Source organism: Oncorhynchus nerka, linkage group LG7 (assembly GCF_034236695.1).
Source record: "Oncorhynchus nerka isolate Pitt River linkage group LG7, Oner_Uvic_2.0, whole genome shotgun sequence".
Classification (NCBI taxonomy): Eukaryota; Metazoa; Chordata; class Actinopteri; order Salmoniformes; family Salmonidae; genus Oncorhynchus; species Oncorhynchus nerka.
The window spans coordinates 20,772,423-20,786,962 of record NC_088402.1 but is presented as its reverse complement, the minus strand read 5'-3'; the positions used below and the strand labels follow the sequence as shown (position 1 = coordinate 20,786,962).

The following is a 14,540-nucleotide window of genomic DNA, read 5'->3' as shown; positions in this document are numbered from 1 at the left end:
TCTATTATGGCAAATAACTAGGACCATTCCATCTATTATGGCAAATAACTAGGACCATTCCATCTATTATGGCAAATAACTAGGACCATTCCATCTATTATGGCAAATAACTAGGACCATTCCATCTATTATGGCAAATAACTAGGACCATTCCATCTATTATGGCAAATAACTAGGACCATTCCATCTATTATGGCAAATAACTAGGACCATTCCATCTATTATGGCAAATAACTAGGACCATTCCATCTATTATGGCAAATAACTAGGACCATTCCATCTATTATGGCAAATAACTAGGACCATTCCATCTATTATGGCAAATAACTAGGACCATTCCATCTATTATGGCAAATAACTAGGACCATTCCATCTATTATGGCAAATAACTAGGACCATTCCATCTATTATGGCAAATAACTAGGACCATTCCATCTATTATGGCAAATAACTAGGACCATTCCATCTATTATGGCAAATAACTAGGACCATTCCATCTATTATGGCAAATAACTAGGACCATTCCATCTATTATGGCAAATAACTAGGACCATTCCATCTATTATGGCAAATAACTAGGACCATTCCATCTATTATGGCAAATAACTAGGACCATTCCATCTATTATGGCAAATAACTAGGACCATTCCATCTATTATGGCAAATAACTAGGACCATTCCATCTATTATGGCAAATAACTAGGACCATTCCATCTATTATGGCAAATAACTAGGACCATTCCATCTATTATGGCAAATAACTAGGACCATTCCATCTATTATGGCAAATAACTAGGACCATTCCATCTATTATGGCAAATAACTAGGACCATTCCATCTGTTATGGCAAATTGAAAACAGCGTATTCCAAATTCTCTCCAATTACTTCACCATCTTTGATTGAAGTAGTGTTTAGTACAACCAATTAAAATGAACATAAAACATGTCAAGATCTTTAGAAGAATTCATAGAAGATAAATGAAGAAAAGAATCCAGTAGATTGAACCCAGAACCCTGTATGCAGACATGTATGTTGACTCAGTATAAGCCGTTCTATATATGATAATGCATCTGTGGATCATAACTCATGAGCTTTGATATCCTCCTTTTTCAAGAAAAACTTGCTCACATTCTTTTAGTGTGTGCTTTCAATTACTACCAGGAGAGAAGACCTTTCCCAAGAATCCCCTCTTACCCTCCCTCCCTTTCCATCTCGAAGACGGAGTGATGTGCTTTTCTAACAGTTTCTCCTTTTCTCCTCTATCACTCATCATCTCGACCTGACAGTGAATGGCAAAGACAGAGGCAGCAGATATCATTAAATATCAACATCATGAGAAAACGACCTCATTGTAATCAAAGGTTCTATCTCTCTGAACATGGCAGACATTTTGAAAAAGTTTCTGGAGAACTTTTCATTTTCAATAGGAGTTTTCATTAATAGTTTGGTACCAAATGAGATAGCATTACTGGAGTTTTAAAGAGAACAATATGTCATGTGAATTAAACGTACCAACATTTTGTCAAATGCTGAATAAATGTGAAAAATATTCATCAAAAGATCAAAAAAACTTGCTGATATGCAGAGTAGGCGAGATTCATATTCATGTAAAATAAAAACAAAATTCACCCTTTGTCCTGAATGAAAAATGTCCCTATGGTATCATTGAGGAAGTAGCCTTATACTTGCGGCTGGTAGAAATGGGAAAAGTGATTAAATAAACATTTGTGACTGGAGATTAGCCGAGAAGCATTATGATTCCCTTCTACACTGAGCTTTCCAGTATAGTCTTTTGGGTGTTGGACTAACTGGGCTGCATTTGGATGTAGTGGGGTGTGGATAAGCAGAGGAGAACAGAGGAGCTAGGAGCACGGTCCGGTGCGGTCCGGTGATCACAGACACACAGAACTAAAACAAGCACCAGAGCTGGGAAGAGAGTCTCAGAAATAGCATCACAAGAGTTTGGTGTGTGAAATAAAAGACAAACATTGAGGGTGTGAGATGGCAAAAGAGAAAGAAAGAGAGAGAGAGAACAGTGTCAGTGTACAGAGAGGACGCTAGTTATTTCATGACAAGCCCCCGGTCTCTCGTTATATAGGTAACTGAGGAGCATGCTCTGGTTCTGGGACAGAGAACTCAAGCCCCCGGTCTCTCGTTAAATAGGTAACTGAGGAGCATGCTCTGGTTCTGGGACAGAGAACTCAAGCCCCCGGTCTCTCGTTAAATAGGTAACTGAGGAGTATGCTCTGGTTCTGGGACAGAGAACTCAAGCCCCCGGTCTCTCGTTAAATAGGTAACTGAGGAGTATGCTCTGGTTCTGGGACAGAGAACTCAAGCCCCCGGTCTCTCGTTAAATAGGTAACTGAGGAGCATGCTCTGGTTCTGGGACAGAGAACTCAAGCCCCCGGTCTCTCGTTAAATAGGTAACTGAGGAGCATGCTCTGGTTCTGGGACAGAGAACTCAAGCCGGGCCGCTATACTGCTCTGACAAGCTTGTTTAACGGCAGCCGAGGGCCTGTTCGCCAATGACTATGGTTAATAATGCTCAACCGATCATTTTATTGTTGGTTGTTATCTTAGGCTGAATTGATGCTAGAGCTGCAATGTAGAGAACAATAGCTTTTAATCAATTGTTTTTAACCAATTCTAAAACCAATACATTTATCAAGTGTGGAGAGTATATAGAGATTTTATACCACAACATTGGTGCATAATTTCCATTGCTACCAATGGAAATTGGTAGCATATTGATTTTGGCAGAGACAATTCCACTGTATAAACAGTGTTCACATAGCAGTAGCCTAAATTCGATTACAATTGTTAAAGTATACAAACCGTTTTAATAATATTTTTGTACATTTGACAAAATGTTTCTAAAAACTCTAAATTGTCTTCAGCATCCACTTTTGTTTCGTTCTCAAAAACCTATCCAGAAGAAATAGCCCCCACACAGACAGGAGATTAAGAAGGTTTAACAAAGAATATTGATCCGTTCGCTTGCATCTCAAATGGCACCCTATTCCCTACATAGTGCACTACTTTTGACCAGAGCCCTATCAGTCCTAGTCAGAAGTAGCGCACTATATAGGGAATAGGGTGCTGTTTGGGATGCAATCTTCCTTTTAAGTCACCAGGACAGGCCCCAGGGTTCATAATCAATAGAATAGAAAAAACCCATCTGGGGATGATTGTTCCTGGTGTTCCAAAATGTGCCAAAATGGCAGTTACGTATAGGTGGCCAGGTAAAACGCAATCAATTAGGAGTAGGAAAATCAATTCCCATTGAGGGATTATCCGGACAGAGAGACTTGGAAAGGGGAAGCATAATCAGTCAGAATTATAAATGTCTCACAATTGTTAATGAATTGTTGAGAGAAATGAATTATAATTTGCAACCAGACAGTTATTCCAGTCTCTCTGATAGACTTGTGTAAGACAGGGGAAGCCTTTTAGTTAGGCAAAGTCTTGTTCTTATGGCTGGAATGAGAACTAAGCTTTCAAATCTGACTGTGTCAGTGTTTTCCTCTGTTTTATCACCGGCTGACAGATCCGTTGTGCCCTTTTCCTCCCAACCTCATGATAGCCTGTACAGCACATAGATGTACATAGATGTACATAGAACATATATCTATGTACAGTATGTCGCATAGAACATATATCTATGTACAGTATGTCGCATAGAACATATATCTATGTACAGTATGTCGCATAGAACATATATCTATGTACAGTATGTTGCATAGAACATATATCTATGTACAGTATGTTGCATAGAACATATATCTATGTACAGTATGTTGCATAGAACATATATCTATGTACAGTATGTTGCATAGAACATCTGCTCATTAATCAAAATATATCTATGGTCGACATCCTCACAGTTTTCTACATTGATTCAACGTCATCACATAACATTTTGTTGAAATGACGTGGAAACAACGTTGATTCAACCAGTTCTTGCCCAATGGGTAAAACGTGTCTGAACTCCTGCAACTCTCAGTTGGCTGGGCTCCGCACTTGAGACATCAAACCCTCGTAACTTATCCAGAATGCCAGATCATGCTTGGTGTTAAACCTTCCGAAGTTCTCCCATGTAACCCCGCTCCTCGGCACACTGACTGGCTTCCACTTCAAGACCATGGTGCTTGCCTACAGAGCAGCAAGGGGAACTCCCCCTCCCTACCTTCAGGCTAAGCTCAAACCCTATACCCCAACCTGAGCACTCTGATCTGCCACCTATGGTCTCTTGGCCCTCCCATCCATACAAGGGGTTAGCTCCCGCTCAGCCCAGTCAATGCTCTTCTCTGTCCTGGAACCTCAATGTTGGAACAAGCTTCCCCCTAACATCAGGCCAGAGGAGTCCCTGCCCATCTTCAGAAAATGTCCTCTCTTCTTTCTCATGTCAGGGGAGACTACTTATGTGCAGGTATGTTCATGAAGGTGATGAAATTCTCTGGCACAAACAATTGTGTTTCCACAAAGACCCAATTGAACATACTCAACTAAATCTACCTTTAACCACAAGAATATGGCTGAATTTCATCTTAGTGCTCACTGAAAATAAGCATTTTAGATTGGATACATTAGGTGCTTTGTGTCAATTCTGGAGTATGAAAGCATGGTTGCTGCAGCTATACAAGCAAATTGCCTCTGTGTAGGAGTATATTTGGGCTTCTGAATGGCGCAGCGGTCTAAGGCACCGCATCTCAGTGCAAGGAGCATCATTACAGTCCCTGGTTTGAATCCAGGCTAAATCACATCCCGCCATGATTGGGAGTCCCATATGGCAGTACACAATCGGCCCAGCGTTGTCTGGGTTTGGCCAGGGTAGGCTGTCATTACAAGTAAGAATTTGTTCTTACATGACTTGCTTCGTTAAATAAAAAGTATTTGTCCCTATGAGAAAGAACAGCTAGGCTGGGTTCTGAGTCTGTCCATCATGTTTTCATGATAAACATATTTCTGACATTTCTTTACTTGAATGAATTTTACACCTTTCACAAATAGAAACATCCCTCGAAGTAAAATCACAACAATGCATAGAACTCCCTCATTTGGAGAAAAATTACATCTGAATCATACCCTATGTCTCTACTCTGATAAGCTCTGCATAGGATCAAGTGTAATCGCAGCCCTCTGCTATTTTAGTATTTTTAATTTCACATTTATTTAACCAGGTAGGCTAGTTGAGAACAAGTTCTCATTTGCAACTGTGACCTGGCCAAGATAAAGCAAAGCAGTTCGACACATACAACAACACAGAGTTACACATGGAGTAAACAAACATACAGTCAATAATACAGTAGAAAAGTCTATATATAGCATGTGCAAATGAGGTAGGATAAGGGAGGTAAGGCAATAAATAGGCCATGGTGGCTAAGTAATTACAATATAGCATTTAAACACTGGAATGGTAGATGTGCAGAAGAGGAATGTGCAAGTTGAGATACTGGGGTGCAAAGGAGCAGGATAAATAAATAAATACAGTATGGGGATGAGGTAGATTGGATGGGCACACAACTATCGTGTACATCAGCTCCACCTACTGATGCAGACGGGGTGTTCAGTAGGGCTGGTATTATCACAATACTTGGGTACCGATACGATATGTATTGCGATTCTCACAATTCTAAACTCAGCAAAAAAAGAAACATCCTCTCACTGTCAACTGTGTTTATTTTCAGCAAACTTAACATGTGTAAATATTTGTATGAACATAACAAGATGCAACAACTGAGACATAAACTGATCAAGTTCCACAGACATGTGACTAACAGAAATTGAATAATGTGTCCCTGAACAAAGGAGGGGTCAAAATCAAAAGTAAAAATCGGTATCTGGTGTGGCCACCAGCTGCATTAAGTACTATAGTGTATCTCCTCCTCATGGACTGCACCAGATTTGCCTGTTCGATTGCGGTGAGATGCTACCCCACTCTTCCACCAAGGCACCTGCAAGTTCCCAGACATTTCTGGGGGGAGTGGCCCTAGCCCTCACCCTCCGATCCAACAGGTCCCAGACGTGCTCAATAGGATTGAGATCCGAGCTCTTCCCTGTCCATGGCAGAACACTGACATTCCTGTCTTGCACGAAATCACGCACAGAACGAGCAGTAATGGCTGGTGGCATTGTCATGCTGGAGAGTAATGTCAGGATGAGCCTGCAGGAAGGGTACCACATGAGGGAGGAGGATGTCTTCCCTGTAAGTCACAGCGTTCAGATTGCCTGCAATGACAATAAGCTCAGTCCGATGATGCTATGACACACCGCCCCAGACCATGACGGACCCTCCACCTTCAAATCGATCCCGCTCCAGAGTACAGGCCTCGGTGTAAAACTCATTCCTTCGAAGATAAATGCGAATCCGACCATCACCCCTGGTGAGACAAAACCGCGACTCGCCAGTGAAGAGCATTTTTTGCCAGTCCAGTCTGGTCCAGCGACGGTGGGTTTGTGCCCATAGGTGACGTTGTTGCCGTTGATGTCTGGTGAGGACCTGCCTAACAACAGGCCTACAAGCCCTCACAGTCCAGACTCTCTCAGCCTATTGCGCACAGTCTGAGCAGTGATGGAGGGATTGTGCTTTCCTGGTGTAACTCAGACAGTTTTTGTTGCCATCCTGTACCTGTCCCGCAGGTGTGATGTTCGGACGTACCAATCCTGTGCAGGTGTAGTTACACGTGATCTGCCACTGTGAGGACTATCAGCTGTCCGTCCTGTCTCCCTGTAGCGTTGTCTTAGTCATCTCACAGTACGGACATTGCAATTTATTGCCCTGGCCACATCTGCAGTCCTCATGTCTCCTTGCAGCATGCCTAAGGCACATTCACGCAGATGAGCAGGGACCCTGGGCATCTTTCTTTTGGTGTTTTTCAGAGTCAGTAGAAAGGCCTCTTCAGTGTCCTAAGTTTTCAGAACTGTGACTTTAATTGCCTACAGTCTGTGAGCTGTTAGTGTCTCAACGACTGTTCCACAGTTGCATGTTCATTAATTGTTTATGGTTCGTTGAACAAGCATGGGAAACAGTGTTTAAACCCTTTACGATGAAGATCTGTGAAGTTATTTGGATTTTTACGCATTATATTTGAAAGACAGAGTCCTGATGAAGGGACGTTTCCTTTTTTGCTGAGTTTATATGTATTGTGATTCGATACTGTGATTTTATTCCGATTCGATGTTCGAAAACATATTGCTCATCATATGTCTGCTACAGAGGGACAAGAGAGAGCCATGAGAAAACGTGTTTTGATCAGTGCTGGAAATAAAAGTGCTGAAAACTAATTGGCACCCTATTTAAAAAGAAGATGGAGAACAATCTATGAAGGAAACGTTTTGGTGCAGGTACAGCCAACTACCCTTTTTGCGATATTGTCAAAAACAATACGATATGCTATATTGTCAAAAATAATATCTCGATATGTCACTGTAGCGATTTTTCCCCCATCACTAGTGTTCAGTATATTATAGACACTGTAGTTCTGGAGAGTACGGGGGAGTTATCCCTAAATGCTGATCTTGGGTCCGTTTTGCATTTCCCCCACTAATGGTTAATGTTAGGAATGAATAAGGGGAAGCTGATCCTAGATGTGTACCTAGGGGAAACTTCTCCCTGGAGTGAATGTTGGGTAGACACAGCGCAGGCAATCACTGGAAATTGTTCACCGCTTAGTGTGTGGAGAACTGGTGCACCGGGTCGATCCAAAAATAGACCCAGAGAGAACAGCTCCTCTTTGTGTTGGAGCAGATTAATGAATAAAGAAATGTTAAGAAAATATTTCACTATGGTGTCATTTCATGGGTAGGTCACAGACAGCCAGCCGATCGTGTTGCTCCAAGAACATGAGTGATATGCAGTAATCTGAAAATCACAGAACACATATTGAAACACTTACACGTGTAATGTAATTACCACATCATATCATCGCTAGCTCTGTAAATGTCTTTACTACATTACGGGGATTTAATCCATGTTTGTGGGAGCAGCTGCATCCACACATCCACGAGAACAAGTATCTGAAAGGGAGCTGTATTCTCTCACACTGGCTTCATGCACTAATGTGTATTTTATAATGGGAAAACATCCCCATGTCATCCTGGCTGGCTAATGTCTTGACTTAGCCCGTAGTAATATTTGATGCTGTGAAATTTTACAAGGTCAATAAAAGAGGAAGACAAATAGAAAATGACTACAAGATAAGGTTGCACAAACGTCGTCTTACACACAACCTACACTACGCAAAAGCCCGAAGGACAACATGTCCCCACAGCAACTAACACATTTCAATCCCATTTAATTTAAAGCTACAGTCTGGGATTGTAAAGACAACAACATGGAAGAAGGAAATTTACTATTGAACAGATTCCCGGATCCCAGACCGTACCTTTAAATGGACAGCATTTATATTTTCTACTGAAAACAATTATGACCAGTATCGTTGCTCTGTCAAATTACCCTAGTGGAGCGTTGTAGACAACAGAACCGCAGCCTGAGACAGACAGAGAGAGGCAGAGTGACGTACATGAACCAACCAATGAATAAAAAATGAAACATTAGTTTAATACATAGGAACAACAAGCTCAGTCTGTATACACTGCTGACCTCCGTTGACAGAGCTCTTAGTTACATACACTACCGTTTAAAAGTTTGGGGTCACTTAGAAATGTCCTATATTTTGTCCATTAAAATAACATAAAATTGATCAGAAATACAGTGTAGACATGGTTAATGTTGTAAATGACTGTTATAGCTGGAAACTGCCATTTTTTAAATGGAATATCTACATAGGCGTACAGAGTTCCATTATCAGCAACCATCAGTCATGTGGTGTTCCAATGGCACGTTGTGTTAGCTAATCCAAGTTTAGAATTTTAAAAGGCTAATTGATCATTAAAAACACGTTTTGCAATTATGTTAGCACAGCTGAAAACTGTTGTGCTTATTAAAGAAGCAATAAAACTGGCCTTCTTTAGACTTGTTGAGTGTCTGGAGCATCAGCATTTGTGGGTTCGATTACAGGCTCAAAATGTCCTCTTGCTCAGTTGTGCACCGGGGCCTCCCACTACTCTTTCTATTCTCGTTAGAGCCAGTTTGCGCTGTTCTGTGAAGGGAATAGTACACCGTGTTGTACGAGAGCTTCAGTTTCTTGGCAATTTCTCGCATGGAATAGCCTTCATTTCTCAGAACAAGAATAGACTGACGAGTTTCAGAAGAAAGTTATTTGTTTCTGGACATTTTGAGCCTGTAACCGAACCCACAAATGCTGATGCTCCAGACACTCAACTAGTCTAAAGGCCAGTTTTATTGCTTCTTTAATCAGGACAACAGTTTTCAGCTGTCCTAACATAATTGCAAAAGGGTTTTCTAATGATCAATTAGCCTTTTAAAATGATTAACTTGGATTAGCTAACACAATGTGACATTGGAACACAGGAGTGATGGTTGCTGATAATGGGTCTCTGTACGCCTATGTAGATATTCCATAAAAAATCTGCCGTTTCTAGCTACAATAGTCCTTTACAACATTAACAATGTCTACACTGTATTTCTGATCAATTTGATGTTATTTAATGGACAACAAAAAATTGTTTTTCTTTCAAAAACAAGGATATTTCTAAGCGACCCCAAACTTTTGAACGGTAGTGTATGTCTTTGTGTCCTGTGTCCTTGTCTGTGTGTGGAGGAGGGGAGTGGGTGGGGTGGTGGAAGGGTAGTGTGTGTGTGTGTGTGTGTGTGTGTGTGTGTGTGTGTGTGTGTGTGTGTGTGTGTGTGTGTGTGTGTGCGTGTGTGCGTGCGTGCGTGCGTGCGTGCGTGAGAATATACTGGTATCCCTCTCTCAATCTCACGCTCTCTGTGTGTGTGTGTGCCATTTCAGGGCATGAGAGCACCGAGGTTTAACTTTCATTTGAATTTGATCTCCCTCCTGGTTCTCTGCTTTCCTGTTAGTCTGGCATATTTGCCGCTCCACTCATCACTGATCAGACAGCTGATGTATCACTCCCCAATCTCACAGATAGAACAACCAGACGTATGCAACTGAGCTCCAATTGTGTGCTTGTGTCTGTTTCTGAGAGTATCCCGTCATATATGTGCACATCGCCCCTTCAGCACATCATCCCGTCTCAAATCAATGCCTGTTCAGACAGACCGACAGACTGGCAGAGGGTAATACATTTCCTTAAACATGATTACATTAACAGAACTAATCTATTCAACAAGGAATCACATCCGGATTTAGCCACAATAGCCGCCTGGGTACTTTCTGCCCCTTCTCTGGTCAATGTTAGTGCGCTTTGTAGGGAATAGGGTGGCATTTGGGACGTAGCCTGACTGATTCTCTACAAGAATGGATTTGATAAAAGTAGCCTACGGAATTACATCATTGATTGCTAATGATCTTCTTCATCAATATGCTAAAACAATGTATAAGGGAAATGGTTCCAGGTTGTGTCATGGCAGTTCTCTTCTCACTATTAAATCATCTGAGTGGACACGTTGTGGTGCTTGGATAATACCACACTGATTCTAATTTAGCCTGGTGGCTGACTACGTTAGACTTTCGGTACATTGACAACAGCCACAGTCTCCCCAGTCCCAAACACATCTCCTTTACACACCCCATGAGGGGCAAAAGTGCTACTTTAGACACAATGTTTAATACTCAACTGGCTACTTTGATTCACATGTAAAATGATATGCTCCTGATTATACTTAGAAATCTGCCCAAATGACTGAGAGGGAAAGTGGATATACAGTATGGTATGGGAAGGGAAAATTGTAGGCTAAGCAATGTTTTCTACATAAGCTTTGCGAGAATGTCTTCAATCAACATATTCCACATGCTGAAACAGAAATCTAGAATATGTGTCAACAACATTAGTCTATTTGGGAGTGATGGGTGTGGGCTTTTAAGGTATGAAACATTTTAAAAGTCAATACAGAATTTCATTTTGTGATTTGATTTGTTATGATATTAAATAAATGTCACATTCCTATAAACCATGTTAAATTGTGTGAGACCGATTCCTTGATATGGTCAACGAAATATGCCATCCCGTTGACTAATGACTGATGAGTGTAGGGAGCTCATCAATCAGAAACCAACCAGTAGACCTACATATATGCCCTTTTATGGTCACAGATAAATTCATAAAACATTTACCATTGTGCCTCTTTGGTGTTTATAACATTGGATTCCCTTGGTCTCATGCCTTCCATATCAGCCAGTATTATGAACAGAGTAGGTGGAAAGCAAAGTTCACTGCCATCTGCTCAGCACAAGCTGTACAACGGAATATGAAGGCGCAATTTATTTATGTAAAATCGCTAAATTTAACAATGATCAATGACTGTTGATTGGCAGGCTATTCTAGTACATTTTTTTTAACCTAATTAAAATTTTAAGATTGTGACAGTCACGTTAAAAGAAGTGAATGAATCCAAATAGGAATAACATTAAAATAAACGCAACAACATAATTGAAAGCTCTTACCTTGCTAAAAAATGGGTTGAAAGATTACAATTCTGTAAAGGGTCCAATAGTGATGTATTTCAGAAGAGCCCGGTGGTGCAGCCTATGTAGACAAAGCTTATTCTGAGACTGACTTTCATCGTCCGTGATTCTATTTAACTCAACCAAATGTACATTTACAATATTTTTTTTCAACCGGAAAAGGAATATCCACTCGAAAATCAAATAATAATAAAATCAATCAAGTGCGACAATTGCCATTGTTGATTTCATTGCAGCTATGAAAGCTAATTTTTATGAACGACGCGTGGTTTACGTTTCTGCGGTGATAACGCGCCAGTCTGTTCGCGGTTAACGTTGTGACACTTCACCAACCGGTAATCCAAGTGCATCTAACTGCCTCCCGTTTCGCGGAGTTCCTCCTAGGATTGTGACTGCCTGGTGGGTTTCAGCACTTTGTTAAAGACTCACAGTGGCGAGGCGCGAGCATCTCAGCGTGTGCTTTCTTCTGACTGGCGCTTTTGGCACAAGTGATGGACACTTAAAAAGGACATTCAACGCTCAGGTTACAATATGCGATGGTGCTGGGTGACTGTCCCGGGCGAGGTAATGTACATGCAACCCAATTGAAATTAAGACTCCCACCGGTTGATTATTGCTGTCGTTATCATTTTTCTCCGCAATGGATATTGATTCATTAAGAAAATGTTGTACATGAACTAACTCATATTTTTAAAATTATATAATTCTCTTTTCGTTTGTAAGGTGAGGAGTTTGTGATTTCATATATTAAAATTGAAATGTTTTTTTTTCCTTTTACAAAAAAGTGTCTTTATGTGTGGGGTGGAGATTGAGTCGGGTTCCACTGAAAACCAGGTCCACTGAAAAATAAGCACAAGCAGCATAGAATCTTTAAAAGAACATGGCAAAAAGGAGGGGCAGCAGAAACCAACATCACCTTCCCCATCATCATCAGAACTGTCATTGTCCTGGTAATCTTTATCAACATCATCACCATTGTCACCACCTTTTTATTCTTCCTCCTCCTGCTCTTCCTCCTCCTCATCATTCGCTAAATCAGAAGAACATTTTGTTTTTCTCTGTTCTTTTTTATTTTCTATACCCACCTCATAAGTGCACTTCCAGGTGTTTGACTGACGTCAATGTCATTACAGCTTTAGCATTTATCTGTCTGTATTCTACACGAACGCACACACATACACACGCACACACACACACACACACGCACACACACACATACACACGCACACACACACACACGCACGCACACACGCACACACATACACACGCACACACATACACACACACGCACGCACGCACGCACACACACACACACACACACACGCACGCACGCACGCACACACACACACACACACACACACGCACACGCACGCACGCACACACATACACACACACACACGCACGCACACACACACATACACACGCACACACACACACGCACGCACGCACACACGCACACATACACACGCACACACACACGCACACGCACGCACGCACGCACACACGCACACACATACACACACGCACGCGCACACACACACACACACACACACACACACACACGCACGCACGCGCACACACACACACACACACAAACGCACACACACACACACACACACGCACACGCACACACACGCACACACGCACACACACACACACACACACACAGACACATACACATACAGAGAGGGGGTAATGGGGGTAATGGGGGCGTGAAGCTGCATATTTATGACATATTATTAGACTGAAATGCATGATGGTCTTGTTATCTCTAAGTCTCAAACAGCAGGGGAAAACAATGCTGAGAAGATAGACATTTAATTCACTGGGGAGAACGGGGCGGGCAAGCAATCTTTCCATATATGTTTTTTCTTCTTCCAACTTTGAAAATAACTTTGCAGTTTCCGTCTTTTTGCTACATGCATATGCAGGGCCTAAAAAATGTTAGGTCTGGGAATGTACCGTTCGCCAAGCCCCAGCCATGCCCATCACCTATTCCCCATTTTGATTCAGGAAAAACCCTGGCATTGCTAAATCCATGCAAGAAGGGTGCAAGTGGACACTTTGGGGAGAACGGTGGAGAATCGGATGCAACTCATGCAATAACATGACTTTTAGGTACTACCTTTTTTATTGGTACTACCTATGAGGAGAATCAGTGCCAAGTAATGACTTGTAATGACTTGCAACCATAGAGTTAAATACTGTAGACATTATCTACCTCTATGCTTGCAACCTCCACATCCTATCTATCCAATTAGTAGTAGGCCTACATAATGTAAAATACCTACTGTCATTATATGAGGATAAGCTCCTACATGTGCCCACAACTCATTGAAGATGCCCTCCACCGTTGTCCACCACCACTCTCTTCCAGCCACATCTGGAACGCGGGACACTAACACTTATAAGACATCTTGCTATTCCCTCAGACGAACCATCAAACAGGCAAAGCATCAATACAGGACTAAGATTGAGTCCTACTACACTGGGTCAGAAGCTCATCGGATGTAGCAGGGCTTGCAAACTATTACGGACTACAAAGGGAAACACAGCCGCGAGCTGCCCAGTGACGCGAGCCTGCTAGATGGGCTAAATGTCTTTTATGCTCGCTTCGAGACAAGCAACACTGAAGCACGCATGAGAGCACCAGCTGTTCCGGATGACTGTGTGATAACGCTCTCCGTAGCCAATGTGAACAAGACCTTTAAACAGGTCAACATTCACAAGGGTATTCGTGGACCAACTAGCAAGTGACTTCACTGACATTTTCAACCTCTCCCTGACCGAGTCTGTAATACCTATATGTTTTAAGCAGACCACGTAGCACTCACGTCGGTAGCCATGAAGTGCTTTGAAAAGCTCACATCAAGACCATCATCCAGGAAACCATAGACCCAATTCAATTTGCATACCGCTCCAACAGATCCACAGATGACGCAATCTCAATCGCACTCCACACTGCCCTTTCCCACCTGGACAAAAGGAACTCCTATGTGGGAATGCTGTTCATTCAACACCATAGT

At 41.9% G+C, this 14,540-nt stretch overlaps 1 protein-coding gene across 1 annotated transcript in view; it reads right to left on the bottom strand.

Annotated features, from left to right (window-relative positions):
* LOC115122636 (calcitonin gene-related peptide type 1 receptor-like) overlaps positions 1–12,020 on the bottom strand; it is a 134,625-nt gene extending 122,605 nt beyond the window's left edge. The window contains exon 1 of the mRNA XM_065020309.1: positions 11,494–12,020. The gene's annotated coding sequence lies outside the window, so the exon portion shown is untranslated. The remainder of the gene's footprint in view (positions 1–11,493) is intronic.
* Positions 12,021–14,540: the final 2,520 nt, after the last annotated feature.